The 21,053-nt window shown below is 44.9% G+C and overlaps 1 pseudogene across 1 annotated transcript; it reads left to right on the forward strand.

Moving 5' to 3' along the window:
* Nucleotides 1-1,633: 1,633 nt before the first annotated feature.
* LOC309523362 (E3 ubiquitin-protein ligase RNF183 pseudogene) lies at nucleotides 1,634-2,208 on the forward strand (annotated as a pseudogene). Its single transcript has one exon. The product of its transcript is annotated as an E3 ubiquitin-protein ligase RNF183 pseudogene (transcript).
* Nucleotides 2,209-21,053: the final 18,845 nt, after the last annotated feature.

The following is a 21,053-nucleotide window of genomic DNA, read 5'->3' on the forward strand; positions in this document are numbered from 1 at the left end:
ATCTCATTATACATGACTAAGCCATTTTTCACCTTCTCACCCCTTGCCTTTTCCTGTAAGACCTATTGCAGTCGTTAAGAGTCGTCAACAGGCTCATCTCAGCTATCTGCCAATCTCCCATTCCCACCACCCTTCTGAGTAATACCCCTCCCCACCTTCTCACTATATAGAAGGAGCTGGCAACTTCTGTTTCAGTGTATCTGAAGAAGTGTGCATGCACACGAAAGCTCATACCAAGAACTAACTTAGTTGGTCTTTAAGGTGCAACTGGAAGGAATTTTTTCATTTTGACTATGGCAGACCAACACGGCTACCTATCTGTAATCTTAAATGCCAGGTATTCTTGGGGGTTCCCTCCAAACTTGCTCACCAGCAATGGTACTTTTCTCCCAACTGGAGTGGTTCTGACCTGCTGGTCCTGCACTCTGCGCTCCTCAAGCCTCACTACAAGCTCGATGACGTGTGGCTCCAACTCCACGTTCCTCTGGCTGCTACTTTCCACGCCTCCTCTCCCTCGGCGCCTGCAGCTCCCTTTTTGAGGTGACTCATCGTGTGTCTCTCTGCTGTTACACTTGAGCAACCGCAATGACTCCCGGATTGCTATCAGATGGCAATGGTGGTTGCTTGTGAGTAACCAGTCAGGACTCCAACCTGTCTTTTACAGGTTTTATTTTGGTGCAAAACTATTTACAGTGTAGAACCACAAGTTCATGTCTGCCTCAATCGCTAGCAGAATCCGGGAGTGGTCATTTCCGGATCCTCCCCCAACATAATAGCTTAGTCACCCCCAGCCTTTTCCTTCCTTCTTTGCGTTTTACACCTCTGCGCAGGGTGGGTGACAGAAGAGGCGTGCTTCCCTCCTGGCCGGCTTGCCCAGGAGCGGTGCTGAGGCTCCCAGCAGCATCCTCTGGTCCCTTCCCCTCTTCCCCACTGGAGGTGTGGCTTTCCCCACCACAGGAAGGGGAACTGCTTCACAAGATTTTCGGAGGTTCCCTGTAACCTAACTGCCCCTCTCCTTCCCTTCCCTGTTCCGATGGCAGTCCCCTGACAGTAATGATTAGATTAGAATGATGATATGGTATTATCTGTAGATGTGTGGTGGTTTTTTTGTTTTTGTGTGTGTGTGTTTTCCCTCTCTTGTGTTTTGGGTTTTTCCCCCTTGTTTGTACTGTTTCATTTTGGATTCAATGTTTGTAATTTTTGTTGTAATTTTGCATTGAAAATAAAATAAAATAGATTGCCATTAGCCTGTTCCAGCAGGCTGTTCTGATGTGGATGTTTATCTTCCCACCCTTGTCTTAGCAATTGCTTTGCAAGAGAAGGGCTCACTTCCACTCTTAAACTTCATACTGCAAATTCCCTTCGGTGGAGGACCTCTCTCTTTGCATTTGCTGATGCTGTAAAAACCAGATGTTGAGAAACTTGTCTCCCACCCCCACCAATGTTGAAGAACTACAACTCCCATCAGCCTCAGCAAGCACAGCCCTATGGCAAGCCAAACGTTCCCTCTCGTGGGCCAAAGGTTCCACTGCATTGATGCTGCTGTATGATTACTGTCACTGGGTTTCCACCTGCCCTTGTTTTTTAGTCTCCTAGGTAGCAAAGAAGGCTGTGCTGTTGACTGGGTTTCCCCATGGCTGAGAAGCAGGTCTAGGGGCTGGAGGCTGAATGCCCCATCTGCTGAAACCCTTACGACAACACTTTTTGCACCCCAAGGTCCTTTAGTGCCAATATTCCTTCTGCATCAAGTGCCCGGCTCTTCTCAGCTTGGTGTCCCCAGCCCAGAACCGCTTGCAGTGCTCACTCTGCCGCCACCCTACTGTCCTCCCCTCCGACCAGCCTGTCAATGAGGCCCTCCTGCGCCTGCTGTGCCTGGAGCCCAACCACATCATCCTGTAGGGTTGGCAGCTGTGCTTGAAGGAGCAGCGCAAGAGCAGGTACTTCTTCTGCCAGCCCAGGGTTTACACCCTGGACCTGGGCCCAGTGAGAGATCCAAGCATTGAGAGCTACTGTGAGCCAAGCCGCCCGGCTAGTGCTACCACTGCCACCACAACCCTGCCCAACCACCACCGCTCCCCAATGTGGGTGTGTGCCTGCAACCCCCAGCTCCAGATTTTCACCTACCTGATGGCTGTCATCTTAAGCGTGACTTTACTACTCATCTTCTCCATCTTTTGGACGAGGCAGCTCTTTGGGGGCTGGGGGTGAGAGCGACCAGCAGCCTCCTCAGGCGGAAGATGCTGAGGGCAGGGTAGAGGTGGTTGGCGAGCAGCAGCAAAGTGTTGGGAGGACTAGCTTGTGTGTGTCACACAGCCTGCCTTGAGTTCTCCAAGTCAGCTCAAGTGTGCTGGAAGACATTGCCCAGTTATGATTTAAGATTCAAAGCCTGGTCAGATTCTGCCTATCGAACAAGAGAGAGACTGCCATCTTGTTTTTCGCCCCAGACAGCAAAATGGTTTGGACTGCCACTGGGTCCCAGGATTTCACCTTGAGGGTTACTTGTGAGCTTTTAAATAGGGATGGGGATGAGGACATGACAGGGCAATGGGAGCATTTCAACTAACAAACTCGCTGCTTCTTAAGTTGGCTAAAGAGGGTAAGAGGGTGAAAATGGACAATGGGAATATAGCAGGTGTGGAGATGAGAGCTTTTCTCATTCCAGGTGTTGCTGAACTACAACTCCCATAATCTCTGGTCATGATGGGAGCTGTAACACAACCACATCCGGAGGGCCCAAGTTTCCCCATACTTGGAGTAAAGGGACATAGGAATCTGCCTTACAGCCAGGCCATTGGTCCATCTAGCTCCATACTGTCTATGCTGAGTGGCAGCTCTCAAGGGTTTCAGGCAGTGGTCTGTCTTTCTTATTCCTACTTGGAGATTCTGAGGATTGAACCTGGAAACTTCTGCATGTAAGGCTCTACCACTGAGCTATGCTGACCCTCCAAACCAGCCTCTTCCCCTGTGCCAAATGCCTCTGCTGCAGCCAATGAAGAGTTCCCAACATCTAGAGAACATTGACTGCACTGCTGAATGTGGAACCACCAAGGCTGCAGATCTTAACTGTCCTCTGTCCAGGCTTGAAGATGGTCCTCTGTGTACTCACATCATGCAGGCATGCAATGAAGGCAGGTGCTCAAGGGTTTCTTTCTCCTAGTGTGCACACTACTGGTTAGAAGGGGGCCAAACGGCAGTGGCATTAAAACTTTTTTATCTACACTGCAGTGTTTTGTTTCAAATTGCATCAGCTTGTAAGAGTGGGGGCTGATAACAGGATCAAAGCAATCTCTTGGCTCTTGCAAAAAGGTAGGTTTAGTGTGGACAGGGTGGATTAGGAAAGGGACACACAAAATGAACTTGGGGGGGGGGCTGCATTGCCTTTCCCTACAAGGAAATGCCAATTCAGGGGTGGAAAATCTTTTTTCCCAACCCAATTACCTCATTCCGTTCTGGGCAACCTTCTGAGCACCACATGCTGGTGGTAGGTGGGGGCAGAGGCAAAAGTGAGTAGGGCAGCTAATGTAAATGTTACCTCTGTACAGCAGGCCAGTTTCTACACACGCCCTTTCATATCCTCCATCTAGGCAAGTGAAATATACTCGGAGTTGAGTGTGGATTTCATGCTCTTTATTCAGCTCATATTAGCGAGGAATGAAAGTTCCCCCACAATATCTGCTTTATATACATTATTTACACAATGGGCCGCACGTGATTGGCTAATTCCGGGATTCTCCTGTAGGCCAATCAGGTTGTGGATTCACTTCCACCTGGAGCTGGATTGGGTGGCTCCTGCGGACCAATCATACTGCTGCATTGTTCTAGGACCAATGTGAGAGATAGTAAGTCTGCAGGCTTGAGTTTGCTAGCTGATGCAACTGGCTTATGCAATCAGCCTGCAATACTTTCTATTGGAAGTGCTGGGTCAGAAAGACTCAGCAGTAATGTGCTGTCAGTTGATTGGCTGTCATCGGTTTCAGCTGGACTAAAATTTCATTCTAGAGGTAAAGGCTGCGCACTCACTCAACAGCAAGATCTGACGGAGTTGAGACATGTAGTGAAGAAAAGAAGATACAGCACTCAAACTGAAAATTCCTATTTGCTGGCAGAACATTAGCTTTTTGTCGCTCTCTTAAAACTTTTTCCTTTTTGTCTTCCTCTTTCTTTCTCTTTTCCCCCTCTCTCTCTCTCTCTTTTTCCTGTCTTTTTCCCCACTTTGTCCCTTTTAATTTTTCTTTATTTTTCTTCTCACCCCATTTTTTTCTCTTCTCTTATAGTATCTGTTTCGCATTAGTACTTATTTAAAGGTACCCCTGCCTGTACGGGCCAGTCGTGACCAACTCTAGGGTTGCGCGCTCATCTCGCTCAAGAGGCCGGGAGCCGGCGCCGTCTGAAGACACTTCGGGGTCACATGGCCAGCGTGACGAAGCTGCAGCTGGCGAGCCAGCACCAGCGCCGCACACGGAAACGCCGTTTAGCTTCCCGCTGTAAAGCGGTACCTATTTATCTACTTGCACTTAGGGGTGCTTTTGAACTGCTAGGTGGGCAGGAGCTGGGACCGAACGACGGGAGCTCACCCCGCTGCGGGGATTCGAACCGCCAACCTTACGATCAGCAAGTCCTAGGCACTGAGGTTTTACCCACAACACCACCCGCATCCCTATTTATTTATGTTCATTTATTTCCCAGCCCCCCTACTTCTATTTTCTTTTAATTATCAATATGGTTTCATTTAATTAATCAATTATTGGAATTATATTATTATTTGACTGGATAAACTGCACGATATAATTCATTCTTAAATTTGTGAGTTTTTAAATTTATCAGGTAAAAATTGTAAATGAATTTGGAAGTTATAATTATTAACCTTGCTACTCAGAATTTATGTGAATGAATTTGAAGTATCTTATTATAGACTGAACCACGTATAAATTTGAGAATAAGAAAGTGTATGGTAGGAGCTACATATTTAAAGAGACTAAAGAAATTCCCAGCAATGGCTGGTAAAAAACCTCCTACTGCATCGTTGGCTACACAAGGCACACAAGCAAGGAGAAGCTCTGCTTATGATCTGGATGCAACAGTGGATATCAAGGAATTATTACTGGAATTATGAAAAGACATTGCAGATCTTAACTGTAAATGAAAATGCTAAAATAGTAGAGGATAATTTTATGTCAATGAAGGTTAAATTAGATGAAAATGTTAAAATTACAGCGGATTTATCAGATCAGGTACACAATTTGGTACAAAAAAATTCCGAATTAATAAAAACTGTGCATGACCTTAAAGAGAAATCTCAGAATTTAGAAGAAGGGCAGAAAAAAATACAGCGATAAAGTGCATGCGATAAAATACGAGAGGAAACAGTGGATTTGAGGAAACAACAAGAAGCAATCTGGGACTCTCTGGCAATTTTACAAATGCAGAGAAGATAAAATACATTGAGATTCAGAGGATTATTGGAGGAGACAGAGGAAGTTATAGAGAGAAAAATAGCCAAAGAACTCGCTGTCAGGTTAGAACTTGAGGAATCAGAGGTAACACAAAAAATAGAAAAAGCCTGTAGAGTAAACTCTAAGGTAGCCAAACAAAATAGCTGGCCAGCAGACTGTCTCGTATCTTTCAAGTCCTTAGACTTAAAAAACAAAATTCTTTAGACAAGTAACAAAAAAACCCCCTGAGAGTTGAAGGAAAAGATATAATCATACATAAAATTATTCCAAATCAACTGATAAGGAAAAGAGATAAATATAAGGCTCTGACGGATGCTCTAAAAACCAAAACAATTGATTATAGATGAGAGTTCCCCGAAGGGATCTCCTTTTTTAAGGGCAAATGTAGAAAAAAATTTGTCCGTACCAAAAGCAGAAAATTTTTGGAGAACCTACTGCCACTTTGGGGACATTCAGAGGAACCGGAACAGTAACGTTTGATATTAACTGAAGTTGTTTCTTCTTCTTCTTTTTTATGTTGAATAATTTCTGCAGAGAGAAGTATATTGTGAAATGAAAAAATGGTATGGGATGCGAGCAAAGTGGTGTTAAGAGGATTCTTTATCAAGCAGAATGCAATCCAAAAGAAAATGGAAAAGAAAATGGAAAAGAAAGAAATGGAAATTTGGGAGGAAATTTGGTTAAATGAAAGGAAACAAAATTCTTCCAAAAACCAGATGGTGAACAGATTAAACTAACCATAAAAACTTTACAGACTCAATTTTCCATGTTAATAAATGAGGAAATAGAATGGAAAATAAAGTCGATGAGACATAGAAACTTTGAGTATGCAAATAAATCGGGTAAATTATTGGCCTGGCAGATAAAAAAGGAGCAAGATGACAGAATTATTAGTAAAATTAAAGTTGAGGAAGCTTGGATTCAAAACCCAAAAGAGATCAGGAAAGGTTTTGCCAACTTCTATTCAAAACTATATAAAGAAGGCCCGGAGAAGAATGAAAAAATTAAGGAATTCTTAAAGACATGTAAATTACCAATGATTTCTAAGGAAAAAATTAATAACTTTGAATTCCCCCATTACAGCGATGGAAGTACAGCATTCTATTCAAAGATCAAAATCAGGGTCCTGACAGTGTTCCAGCTGTTTATTATAAAAAAAAAATAGAAGATGCTTTATCCCTACCCCTAAAAGCTACCGGACTCTTGGAAGGAGAGCTATACCTCGGTCATCCATAAACAAGGAACAGGACTATCAAATATTGCTAACTATAGACCTTTTGCTCTGCTAAACAATGACCATAAGATCTATGCTGATATAGAATCATAGAATCATAGAATCATAGAGTTGGAAGAGACCACAAGGGCCATCGAGTCCAACCCCCTGCCAAGCAGGAAACACCATCAGAGCACTCCTGACATATGGTTGTCAAGCCTCTGCTTAAAGACCTCCAAAGTAGGAGACTCCACCACATTCCTTGGCAGCAAATTCCACTGTCGAACAGCTCTTACTGTCAGGAAGTTCTTCCTAATGTTTAGGTGGAATCTTCTTTCTTGTAGTTTGGATCCATTGGTCCATGTCCGCTTCTCTGGAGCAGCAGAAAACAACCTTTCTCCCTCCTCTATGTGACATCCTTTTATATATTTGAACATGGCTATCATATCACCCCTTAACCTCCTCTTCTCCAGGCTAAACATGCCCAGCTCCCTTAGCCGTTCCTCATAAGGCATCGTTTCCAGGCCTCTGACCATTTTGGTTGCCCTCCTCTGGACACGTTCCAGTTTGTCAGTGTCCTTCTTGAACTGTGGTGCCCAGAACTGGACACAGTACTCCAGGTGAGGTCTGACCAGAGCAGAATACAGTGGCACTATTACTTCCCTTGATCTAGATGCTATACTCCTATTGATGCAGCCCAGAATTGCATTGGCTTTTTTAGCTGCCGCGTCACACTGTTGGCTCATGTAAAGTTTGTGGTCAACCAAGACTCCTAGATCCTTTTCACATGTACTGCTCTCAAGCCAGGTGTCACCCATCTTGTATTTGTGCCTCTCATTTTTTTTGCCCAACTGCAATACTTTACATTTCTCCCTGTTAAAATTCATCTTGTTTGTTTTTGCCCAGTTCTCTAATTTGTCAAGGTCGTTTTGAAGTGTGATCCTGTCCTCTGGGGTGTTAGCCACCCCTCCCAGTTTGGTGTCATCTGCAAATTTGATCAGGATGCCCTTGAGTCCATCATCCAAGTCGTTGATAAAGATGTTGAATAAGACCGGGCCCAAGACAGAACCCTGTGGCACCCCACTAGTCACTCTTCTCCAGGATGAAGAGGAACCATTGATGAGCACCCTTTGGGTTCGGTCAGTCAGCCAGTTACAAATCCACTGAGTGGTAGCAGAGTCAAGACCGCATTTTACCAGCTTCTTTACAAGAATATCATGGGGCACCTTGTCAAATGCCTTGCTGAAATCAAGGTAGGCTACATCCACTGCGTTCCCTTCATCTACCAGGCTTGTAATTCTGTCAAAAAACGAGATCGGGTTAGTCTGACATGACTTATTTTTCAGAAATCCATGCTGACTATTGGTAATCACAGCATTCCTTTCTAGGTGCTCACAGACTGTTTGCTTAATGATCTGCTCCAGAATCTTCCCTGGTATTGATGTCAGACTGACTGCGCGGTAATTATTTGGGTCCTCTCTTTTCCCCTTTTTGAAAATAGGGACAACATTTGCACTCCTCCAGTGTGCCGGGACTTCGCCTGTTCTCCAGGAATTCTCAAAGATGACTGCCAGTGGTTCTGAGATCACATCTGCCAGTTCTTTTAATACTCTTGGATGCAGTTCATCTGGCCCTGGAGACTTGAATACATCTAAACTAGCCAAGTATTCTTGTACTATCTCCTTAGTTATTCTGGGCTGTGTTTCCTTTACTGAATCATTTGCTCCAAATTCTTCAGGTCGGGCATTGTTTTCCTTATCGGAGAGGACTGAAGCAAAGAAGGCATTGAGGAGTTCAGCCCTTTCTGTGTCCCCTGTTTGCATTTCACCATCTTCTCCTCTGAGTGACCCCACTGTTTCTTTGTTCTTCCTTTTGCTACGAACATACCCATAAAAGCCTTTTTTGTTGCTTTTAACCTCTCTAGCAAGCCTGAGTTCATTCTGTGCTTTAGCTTTTCTGACTTTGTGTCTACACGTGCTGGCTATTTGTTTGAATTCCTCTTTGGTGGTTTCCCCCCTTTTCCATTTTTTATACACATCCTTTTTTAATCTTAACTCAGTTAAAAGTTCTTTAGATAGCCACCCTGGCTTCTTTAGGCACCTTCCATGTTTCCGTCTCATTGGTATTGCCTGACGTTGTGCTTTTAGTATCTCCCTCTTAACAAACTCCCAGCCATCATGAACTCCCTTTCCTTTCAGTATTACTGTCCATGGGATCCCACCCAGCACTTCCCTAAGTTTTATGAAGTCGGCTTTCTTAAAGTCAAGAAATTGAGTCCTAGTATGCTTGGCTGCTCCTTTCCGCTGTATAGTAAACTTCAGAAGAGCATGATCACTCGCGCCTAATGATCCTTCCACTTCTACCCCACTAACCAGATCATCAACATTGGTTAGGACCAGATCTAAAATGGCTCTTCCTCTTGTTGCTTCTCCCACTTTCTGGACAATGAAGTTGTCTGCAAGGCCAGTGAGGAATCTGTTTGACCTTATACTCTTGGCTGAGTTTGACGTCCAACAAATATCCGGGTAATTGAAGTCCCCCATTACTACTATCTCCCTTCCTTTTGCATGCTTGGCCATCTGTTCCAGGAAGGCATCATCTATGTCCTCCGTTTGGCTTGGGGATCTATAGTAAACTCCCACAATGAGGTCCCTGTTATAGGCGAAGGGGATCGAGATACGGATATGCTCGTACCCCTTCCAATCTGCGCCCCATCCCGAGAGACGAGGGTAGGGTGAGCAAGGATTACTCACCTCCTTCACTGGTGTTGTGCAATGCCAGGTCTATAGGCAACAAAACCGCTACCCTGCGAGATTTCTTTATCTCGCAGGGAGTCGACCTGGCTTGTGTGACGGAGACCTGGGTGCGCGAAGGGGTAACTGTTACCTTACGAGAGATGGCGCCCCCGGGTTTCTCCGTCCTCCACCAGTCACGGACTGTGGGCCGGGGGGGAGGGGTGGCAGTATTAATCCGGGAAGATTGTTCTTTCAGGGCTCTACCATCGCCATCGATCCCCGGCATTGAATGTGTTGGCCTAGTGTGGGGCTCCGAGGAGAGCTTGGCTGTCTGGCTGGTGTACCGGCCACCTAGCGCACCAGCAGCCACCCTGTCAGGCCTGCTGGAGGCGGTGGCCGGCTGGGCCTTGGAGTTCCCTAACCTATTGGTATTGGGAGACTTCAACTTTCATGCTGATGCCACTCCCTCCTCACAGGCTCTGGACCTGGTGTCTTCCATGGCGACACTAGGGCTCTCCCAGTTTGTTTCGGGCCCCACACATCAAGCAGGCCACACGCTGGATTTGATCTTTGGCGCCGGTATAGATGTGATCATGTCTCCTTCGATGAAGGTGCCATGGTCTGATCACTACGCTCTGAAAGCCAGGATTGACTTTCCACCCCCACCCTGCTTAGGTGGCGAGCCGATTTGGGCTCGCCCGCAGAGGCTGATGGACCCGGATAGATTCCGTCAAGCCTTGCGGGACCTTACTCCCCCTGGCAACTCATTGACTGAGCTTGTTGAGGGCTGGAATACCCAGCTCCTGGCAGCCATCGATGAGATCGCACCTAAGCGCCCTCTGCGACCCCGCAGAAACCGGGCTCCCTGGTTTACCGAGCAGCTGCGGAAAATGAAGCGGGACCTCAGACGGCTAGAGCGAGTATGGCGGGGTGCCCGTGACGGAGCCTCAAGAACATCTTATAGGGTTTTTATGAAAACCTATGAGATGGCAGTGAAGGCCGCTAAGAAGTCTTACTTCTCGGCCTCCATTGCATCCGCTAGCTCTCGCCCGGCGCAATTATTTAGTATAATTCGGTCTTTAATGTCCCTTGAAGGACAGCCAAATTTAAAAAACAATCTGACACACAGCTGTGAGGCATTTGCGAGCTTTTTTGCGGAGAAGGTCCTGTTGCTCCGCCATGACCTCCCTGCCAATTTGGATACAATAAAGGAACTGGAGGCCCCTCGACTGTCCTCGGGTCCAGTATTGGACCACTTTGACCGGATATCTCCAGCCGATGTGGACAGATTCCTCCAAGCTGGAAAGCCCACCACCTGTCCTCTTGACCCGTGCCCGTCATGGCTGATTAGAGCGTGTCCAGACGAGGTGCGGGGCCCCCTGGGGGATATCATCAATTTGTCCCTTGGCACCGGGATATTCCCAGGGGAACTGAAGGAGGCGGTGGTGCGTCCGCTCTTAAAGAAAACATCATTAGATCCCTCAGATCTATCCAATTACCGCCCGGTCTCGAATCTTCCATTCCTGGGTAAGGTGATTGAGAGAGCGGTTGCTGAACAGCTTGGTAGGTTTCTGGATGAAACATCTGCTCTGGATCCATTCCAGTCCGGCTTCCGCGCTGGTCTTGGGACCGAGACGGCTCTGGTCGCCCTAACAGATGATCTCCGCAGGCAGCTGGATCGAGGCGGGTCGGGGCTGCTGATTCTTCTAGATCTGTCAGCAGCCTTTGACATGGTCGATCACGAACTCCTGGACCACCGCCTTGCCGACGTGGGGATCCAGGGCACAGTCCTTCAATGGCTGCGCTCGTTTCTCTCTGGTCGGGGACAGATGGTGGCGCTTGGGGGGGAATTGTCATCACCCCACTCCTTGGTGTGTGGAGTGCCTCAGGGTGCAATTCTCTCCCCGATGCTTTTTAACATCTTTATGCGCCCCCTCGCCCAGCTTGTCCGGAGTTTTGGGCTGGGTTGCCATCAGTATGCTGATGACACCCAACTCTATCTGTTGATGGATGGCCATCCTGACTCGGCCCCAGACACACTGACCAGATGTCTGGAAGCTGTGGCTGGATGGTTACGTGGGAGCCGGTTGAAGTTAAATCCTTCGAAGACGGAGGTCCTCTAGCTGGGGCGGGACGATATGGGATCGAGGGGGCAACTCCCATCTCTTGCGGGGGTGCAATTAGTGCCAGCACCGGCCGTTAAGAGTTTGGGTGTAATCTTCGATACCTCCCTCTCTATGGAGGCGCAGATTACAGCTATAACAAAGGCGGCATTTTTTCATCTCCGCCAAGCTAAGCAGTTGGCCCCTTATCTCTCTCGTCCTGACCTAGCCACTGTGATCCATGCGACGGTCACCTCCAGACTGGATTATTGTAACTCGCTCTACGTGGGGCTGCCCTTGAGACTGACCCAGAAACTCCAGCGGGTGCAGAATGCCGCGGCGAGACTCCTTATGGGGTCTTCGCTGCGAGAGCACATTCATCCAGTATTATACCAGGTGCACTGGCTCCCGGTGGAGTACAGGATCAGGTTTAAGGTGCTGGTTTTAACCTTTAAAGCCCTATACGGCCTAGGACCCTCGTACCTACGGGACCGCCTCTCCTGGTATGCCCCACAGAGAAACCTACGGTCTGCAAATAATAACATCCTCAAGGTCCCAGGCCTCAGAGAGGTTAGGCTGGCCTCAACTAGAGCCAGGGCCTTCTCGGCTGCGGCTCCAAACTGGTGGAATGCTCTGTCACAAGAGACTAGGGCCCTGCGGGACCTGACATCTTTCCGCAGGGCCTGCAAGACAGAGTTGTTCCGCCAGGCCTTGGGTCAGGGCGCAGCCTGACTCCCTCCTCTGGCAACCTACACAGAATTTTGCTTAATTGGTTGCCATCAATTTGATTTAATTAATTTTTATAATGAAATATTTTTAGATTGTGTGATTATTTGACTGATTATTTGATTGTTGTTAGCCGCCCTGAGCCCGGCTTCGGCTGGGGAGGGCGGGATATAAATAAAAATATTATTATTATTATTATTATTATTATTATTATTATTATTATTATTATTATTATTATTATTATTCTCTCCTTAATTTTGACCCAAATGCTCTCACTTTGGCTTTGAGGTTCTGAATCTTGGATCTCTTCACAGGTATACACATCCCTGACATATAATGCCACTCCTCCTCCTTTCTTGTCTGGTCTGTTTCTCTGAAATAGATTGTATCCCCCCATTATTACATTCCAATCGTGGGACTTATCCCACCAGGTTTCAGTGATGCCTATTATGTCATATTTAGTTTGCTGTACCAAGAGCTCAAGCTCATCTTGTTTATTTCCCATGCTTTGCGCATTAGTGTACAGACATTGAAGTCCATTAATCATTCCCCCGTGTCTCTTATTTAAGGATTTTTTCCTCCCACCACTAGGTCTGCGTGCTGTTTGCTCCATTTGGTCTATGACATTTGGATGATCATCTTCATCAGTTGATAGGCTCCTACCTTCAGGAGCACTGTCTCCCTCCCCCACATTAGTCAGTTTAAAGCCCTCATGATGAGGTTTCTGAGATTTTTGGCAAAAACATTTCTCCCAACCGTTGTGAGGTGCAGCCCATCGCTTGCCAGAAGTCCATCTTCAAGAAACTGCAGTCCGTGATCTAAGAATCCAAACCGTTCCTTTTTTTTTTTTTTTTTTGAGAATACTTTTTGTTTGTTTGTTTTTTTTAATAATTTTTATTACATTTTTTCCAATTACAGATAGAACAGAAAAAGAAAGGACATAGAAGATAAAAAAAAGAAAAAGAAGAAAATCAAACCATTTCAGCAACTTATTTCAAATTTCTATCGAACTTCCCCACATCTCCCGCATAGTGCGTTCTTAACAATAAAATTATCAGCAAATTATACCCTTGTTTCGTTTGTTTCTTTATACTTTCAATTACAGTTTAAGTTTAAATCCCTTATTTTCCATTTACTCTAAAAATATAGCATATTGTCGTTTTTACCCATTTAAACTTTGATTCTTTCAAAAATATTATCCAATTTCATATATAATCCACTCTCGTTGCTGGGGCTAACCTTCCAAGTCATGCGGCATCTTAAAGTTCATATAACTTATAATACTTTTGCAAATAGTCCTTAAATTTTTTCCAGTCCTCCTCCATTGCTTCTTCTCCCATATCTCGGATCCTGGCAGTCATCTCGGCTAGTTCCATGTAGTTCATCAATTGCGTCTGCCAATCTTCCAGTGTGGGCAAATCTTGAGTCTTCCAATGCTTAGCGATAAGGATTCTTGCTGCTGTGGTAGCATACATGAAAAAAGTTCTATCCTTCTTTAACACCTTCTGGCCGACAATGCCCAGAAGGAAGGCCTCCGGTTTCTTAGGGAAGGTGTACTTAAACACCTTTTTTAACTCGTTATAAATCATTTCCCAGAAGGCCTTCACTCTTGGACAAGTCCACCAAAGGTGAAAGAATGTCCCCTCAGCCTCCTTACATTTCCAACATTTATTATCGGACAAATGGTATATCTTAGCCAGCTTGACCGGGGTCATGTACCACCTGTATACCATTTTCATAATGTTTTCTTTCAGAGCATTACATGCGGTGAACTTCATACCGGTGGTCCATAACCTCTCCCAGTCTTCAGACATGATATTATAACCAATGTCCTGAGCCCATTTTATCATGGCTGATTTAACTGTCTCGTCCTGAGTATTCCATTTAAGCAGCAAGTTATACATTCTCGACAATAACTTGGTCTTTGGTTCTAACAACTCTGTCTCAAGTTTCGATTTTTCCACCTGGAATCCTATTTTTTTGTCTAGCTTAAAGACCTCATTAATTTGGGCATAATGTAGCCAATTTTGCACCTTACCTTTTAGTTTTTCAAAGCTCTGCAACCTCCAATTATCTCCAATGTTTTCTATTATTTCCCAATATTTCGGCCAGCTGGCCTCCATATTAGGTTTTTTCCGAGCCTTGGCCTCTATTGGTGATACCCACCTCGGAGTTTTGCTTTCCAATAAGTCTTTGTATTTTTTCCAGACCATAAATATTGCTTTTCTGACAATATGGTTTTTAAACATTCCGTATGTTTTTGCCTTGTCATACCACAAATACGCATGCCAACCTAGCGAATTATTAAAGCCTTCCAGATCTAGGACATCAGTGTTTTCTAACAGAATCCAATCTTTCATCCAGCAGAAGGCCGCAGCTTCATAGTATAACCTTAAGTCTGGCAGGGCAAACCCCCCTCTCTCCTTTGCATCAGTTAGTATTTTAAACTTTATTCGGGGCTTTTTGCCCTGCCAGACAAATTTAGAAATATCCTTCTGCCACTTTCCAAAACATTCCACTCTGTCCACAATCTGCAAGGCTTGAAACAAAAACAACATTTTTGGCAAAACGTTCATTTTTATAGCTGCAATTCGGCCTAACAAGGATAGTTTCAGTCTTGACCAAATTTCTAGATCTTTTTTAACTTCTGACCAACATTTCTCATAATTATCTTTAAATAAATTCAAATTCTTAGAAGACAGATTGACCCCCAGGTATTTCACTTTTTTGACAATGTTTAGTTCTGTTTCCTTCTGAAACCCCTCTGTTTCAGTAGCTGTCAAGTTTTTCCCTAACACCTTAGTTTTTTGTTTGTTCAGCTTAAAACCCGCCACCCGACCAAATTTCTGAATCAATTCCAAAACTCTTTTTGTACTAGATTCTGGCTCCTGTAATGTTAAGACCAAGTCATCTGCAAATGCTTTCAGTTTATATTGTTTCGCTCCGACCCGTATTCCTTGTACCTGCCGATCCTTCCTTATCATGTTCAGCAACACCTCCAGGACCGAAATAAATAATAGAGGGGATAGGGGGCACCCTTGTCGTGTTCCTTTTTCAATATTAAACCCCTCTGTCACCACATTGTTCACTATCAACTTGGCCTTTTGTTCTGAATAGATTGCTTCTATTCCATTCTCAAATCCCCGTCCCACTCCCATCCCTTCCAAGTTTTTCTTCATAAACTTCCAAGAAATATTATCAAAGGCCTTCTCTGCATCAATAAATATTAGCACTGCTTTGGTATTGATATTTGTTTGCAGCAGTTCCAAAATATCAATAATATTCCTGGTATTGTCAAACAAATGCCTGCCTGGGAGAAAGCCTGCTTGGTCCTTATGAATTACTTCATTTAGTACTTTTTTAAATCTATTTGCCAAAATGTCTGCAAATATTTTGTAATCCACGTTTAGGAGTGAGATGGGGCGGTAGTTCTTAAGTTGAGTCTTTTCAGTTTCCACTTTAGGTATCAGTGTGATGAATGCTTCTTTCCACGTTTCTGGTGCCCTCCCTCCCCCCATGATCTGGTTGCAAACCTCCATTAATGGTTGTATCAAGTAGTCTTTTAACGTCCTGTAATACTTGGAGGTAAGTCCATCAGGGCCTGGAGATTTGCCTAGCTGCATATTCTGAATGGCATCCTCAATTTCCTGTTGTGTTATTTTACAATTCAAGATTGATCTCTTCTCTTGAGATAGTTCTGGTAGGCCATTGTCTTTCAAGAATTGTTCTATCTCAGTCACTTCCTCAGACCCTTGGGTGTACAGTTTTTTGAAGTATTTCTGGAAACACTTTCTAATTTCTCCCGGTTTCTGAATATTTTTCCCTTCAACTTCTAGGTTAGTAACATAATTTAATTTTTGTCTCTTTTTCAACTGCCAAGCTAGCAGTTTCCCACATTTATTCGCAGATTCAAAGGATCTTTGTTTCATTTGTTTAATTTTTCATTCCACTTCTTGGTTAATCAATTTCGTATATTGTGACTGGTGGAATTTAATTTCTCTTAAAGTCTCTTTTGATTTTGGATTCAATCTTAGTTTTTTCTCTCCATCTCTTATCTTCTCTAATATCTTGTCCTTTTTCCCGTTCCAGAGTTTTTTCTTAATCGTATTCTGTTGTATCAGAAACCCTCTCATAACAGCTTTACTTGCGTCCCAGATTATTCTTTTTTCCACCGAGGTGTTCAGGTTAATTTCAAAATAGTCCTTTAAAGCTTTTTGGGCCTTCTTTACAATCTCTTGATCTCTTAACAGGTTGTCATTCATTTTCCATCTGAAGGAATCGGCAGTAGTAAATCTCATTTCTATTTTCAGAGCGTTGTGGTCGGAGCAGGTCTTTGGGCAGATTTCCACTCTTGTAGTCTTAGGTGCCAGCCCTCTAGTTGTCCAAATTTGGTCGATTCTTGTCCATGACAGGTGAGCCTCAGAAAAGAAAGTTCCTTCTTTACCTAAGGGGTTTCTCGTCCTCCATAGATCAATCAAATCCATATTGTCAGTTAGTTCAAAAAAAGTTTTTGGTAGTCTTCCATCCTTGGTCAAGTTCTGGTTCTGTGACTTATCCATATAGGTGGAGACCACCCCATTCATGTCTCCCATCATAATGATGTTAGAGTAGTCCAGATAGTCCAGTAATGTCTCATGTAGCTTCTTGTAGAATTCTGATTTCCCCTCATTTGGTGCGTAAATTCCTAATATCAAAACTTTTTCTCCTTGGGTTTGTATTTCAATTGCCAGGATTCTTCCTTGTTCGTCTTTAAACAAAAATTTTGGTAAAAGATTCTCCTTTGCGTAGATCACCACTCCTCTCTTTTTAACTCTGTCTGATGAAATAAATTCTTGGCCTAATCTTTTGTTTATTAACACTTTCCTATGGAGCCTAGTCACATGAGTTTCTTGCAGACAGATTATATCCAAATGTTCTTTCTTCAAAATATGAAAAATCCTTTTGCGTTTTTCCGGGGAATTTGCGCCATTAATATTCCAACTGTACAGCTGCAGAGACATCCTGTATCAATCTGTTGTTGCTCTTTATGGGGCGTCTTCTTTTTTGTCCAAATCCGAGGGTGCTGGTTCTTTTCCAGATTCTGGTGGAGGCCAAGGAACTGCTACTCCCTTCTGCAGGTCTTCTCCGTGGTCGTGTAGAAACTTCTGGCTGTCCTCTTTCGTTTTAATTTTAACCTTCTTTCCTTTGTAGTTAAATGATAGGCCTTGTGGAAACTCCCACCTGTACGGTATCCCGTTACTTCTCAGAAGTCCAGCTAGATCAGTGTAGTTAGATCTGAGATCCAGTAATTGTTTAGGGATATCCTTGTAAATTTCCGCTCTTCTGTCCTGGATCTCGAGTGCTTTATTGAAGTGTAGGTCAAGTAATTTGTCTCTCTCCTGCTTGGTCCTTAAAATGATCAAACAGTCTCTGGGCCTGTCTTTCCTGGCGACTCTTCCCAATCTAAATGCAGTTGTTATTTTAAAATCTGTATCTTCCTTTATACCCCAGAATTTGGAAAATTCTGTTGTCAAAAAGCCGGTCAGATCCTCTTTCTCAATCTCTGGGATGGAGCGTAATCTTAAATTATTTTCCCTGTTTTTCAGTTCCACCATAGACAGATAGGCCTGCTGATCGCTGATATGTTTATGTAGTGGCCTTACCTCTCCTTTCAATTCGTCCACTTTCTGGATTGCTTGATCAGCTTTTTCGTTTGCAGCCTCGGCCAGTTTCCGATTCTCAGTTGTGGCGTCCTTTAAATTCCCAATTTCTTGTGAATGCTTAGCCACTTGTTCAGATAGTTTGGTGATTGAGGATGTGGCTAAGTCAATTTTTGCTGTTTGGTCATCAACCTTCTTATTTAAAATTGCAAATTGTTGTAGCATTTCATCTAGAAGGGTGCCAGATCCCCCTGCTGCCATATCCTCAGTTGTTGGCTGTTCAACTTCCTTGGATGGAGCTGTTGTTGAAGGTACAGCTCCCTGTAAAACAGCAGGGACTGAAGATCTGCGAGACTGGGAAGTCAAAGTTGTTTGTACAAGTTGGCCTTTCCCTGCTTTCGACGCAGCTCTTGTTTTTGGAGGGCCACTCATTCCACACCTGTCTTTGGATTCAAGGTCAAACTGTCAAATGTTCCATGGGAAAGACAGGCCTCAAAGTAGATAACCAAACCGCAGAGAGTCAAAACAAAGTTAGTTCTCAGGAATTTGTAAATCCCAAACTCCACTAGAGGGAGTATTGTTACAGTTCAGGAAAGAAGGAATAAAGTTTTGGTCGCCATTAAAGTTCCTGCAGCTGAATAAGTTTACAATAATCCTTAAAAACTTTTTTCCACTTGCAGAGCCCTTTCAATGTTACCACGATAGTCCCATCTGAAGGTGCAAGATACAGTTGCTTAATTGTATCTTCCAATGGTGCCTCTATGTATCCATTTCAACTTTATAAATGTATCCGCGAAGCAACCCTTTTCCCCCTGCCAGTCCGGGACTGGGTTTTTTAAAGTTTTTAAAATCCACAAAAGGAGAAGGTCTCCAAGTTAAATCAACACAGTAACATAAAGAAAAAAGAAGGCTTGCCTTTCCTTTCAGTTGCTAGCTCTGCCAGACGCATGATACTTCCCGTTTTAAAATCCCTTTCTATTGCTTCCAGCTTGTCTGTTCCTTTGCCTTTGATCTCTAAGCGCTGCCGGGAGACGGACTTCCTTTTTCTCGTCTCCCGCTTTCAGCCAAATTTCCAATTTGCAGTTCCGAATTTAATACCCTTCTTACTCACGAGTAGGTGATTTAGAGTCCAATGCTTAAGGAAGAAAGGTCGGCGCTCATCAGCAACAGCCGCGCGGCTTCGCTCCCGCAGAAAGAGCGATGTACTCTCAGCACCGCTTCCCCTCCGCGCTTCCGGAGCCCCTTACGGGGTCCCTTCTTCGTTTTGGGGGTCGCTCCAGGTGCCCGCCGAGTCCCACGGCCACGAGCTCACTCTGCTCGTGGTTTTTCTTGGTGGATCGTCGCTGTGCCGTAGCGAACGATCTTTTCCTGCGGAGCCCCTCTTCAGAGACTGAAGAGGACCACCATTGCCCGTTTCGCGCCGCCTCCGGAAGTTCCTGTTTACACCATCTGCGAAGCCAGCTGTTCACTTCCACTATTTTTCCCTCTCTCCCTGGGCCACGTCGTTCAACTGGGAGGAGAGATGAGATGACAATTTGTGCATTTAGTTGCTTCAATTTCCTGCCGAGAGCCTCGTAGTCTCTTTTGATCTTCTGGAGGCTATTGCTTGCAGTGTCATTGGTTCCCACATGAACCAAGAGGAAGGGGTATTTGTCAGTGGGTTTTATGATTCCTTGCAGTCGTTCAGTTACATCTTGGATCTTAGCCCCGGGGAGACAGCACACTTCCCGAGACATCTTGTCAGGCCCACAAATCACTGCTTCTGTTCCCCTCAGTAGGGAATCCCCTATCACCACTACACGCCTCCTCTTAGGTTTGGTCGGCGTTCTTCCATGAGCTGTCCGTTCCAAGGTCACCTGCACATTCCCTGAGGACTGACTTTGCTGCTCGTCTTCATATACCTGATCGACTGAAATGAGGGAGAGATCCTCAAATGGAGTCTGCTCTTCGTCTTCCATGCTAGGGGAGAGGACCTCAAAGCGATTGTGTATTTCTAAACAATCAGAATGAACCCTGGGCCTCCTACTTCTTTGAGTCACGTTTCTCCATATATCTGGCTCCTCTGTTGGTGAACTAGCCTCCTTCTCAGGGGAGTCCCCTGTCTCCTCCTTGATGGAGACGGTGTGGTCTGTTGCTTCCAAAAAGAGCTCCAGTTCTCTAATTCTTTGGAGCGTAGCTACACGTTCCTCCAGTTGCTGGACTTTGTCTTTTAAGAGGGCAATCAACATGCAATTGCTGCAGGTAAAGCTGCCTGCAACCTTTGGCAAGATGGCAAACATTGTGCGGGAATCGCAGGCGACTGCAGCTGTTCCCTCCCCTTCCATCTTGAGATTGTGTCGTTGGGGGTGGCTACAGAGGTCCTCCATCATAAAAAGCTTGAAGACAGGACAAATAACTTCCCCCACAAAAAAACCTAGGTCTCTCCCAACAAACGTTTGAGACTAGCTCCCCTAAACCTAAAAGATGGATATAACTGTGCATGCCGCTAGGCGCGCGACGCTGCCCTGCAAACTCTGATAAGCTCCTCCCACAGCTAATCCCCTGCCTCAACAGAAACCCTGCCCCCTCTGACCTTTACACAGGGAAAACAGCTAATCAGTCACAAAGAAACACACACACACAAGAAAACCCTTTTTGCTCCTTCTTCAACTGCTGCCCTGCAAACTCTGATAAGCTCCTCCCACAGCTAATCCCCTGCCTCAACAGAAACCCTGCCCCCTCTGACCTTTACACGGGGAAAACAGCTAATCAGCCACAAAGAAACACACACACACACACACACAAGAAAACCTGCTGGCTCAGCATCTTTAGAGGTTAACTCCTGAACCTCTTTGAAGCTTGAAGGTTCCCACACCTTCTCTGAGCTACTAAGAACAGCAGTTGCTGTCTTAGCAAACTCATCAGCAAATCTCTTTGGAGGTCTGCCTTTGGTCGCCCTTTCAGACCTACGTACTAGACGCAATCTCCTCTTTCTTAGGAGAAAAATGACCAATGGTGAACAGTGGTTCTTCCAGTTCATTGTCAGACGCATCAGATGGTCTGACTGAGGCCTTTGCGCTCTTGTAGTCTGCTGTGTCATCACTGTCACTGACACCAGCAGCAGCGCCGCCCACTGAACTGGAATCCGAACTCTGATCATCATCATCATCTTCATCCTCATCATCTTCAGCAGCTTCCTCAGCTTT

This window comes from Podarcis vaucheri (genome assembly GCF_965113315.1).
Source record: "Podarcis vaucheri genome assembly, chromosome: W".
NCBI lineage: Eukaryota > Metazoa > Chordata > Lepidosauria > Squamata > Lacertidae > Podarcis > Podarcis vaucheri.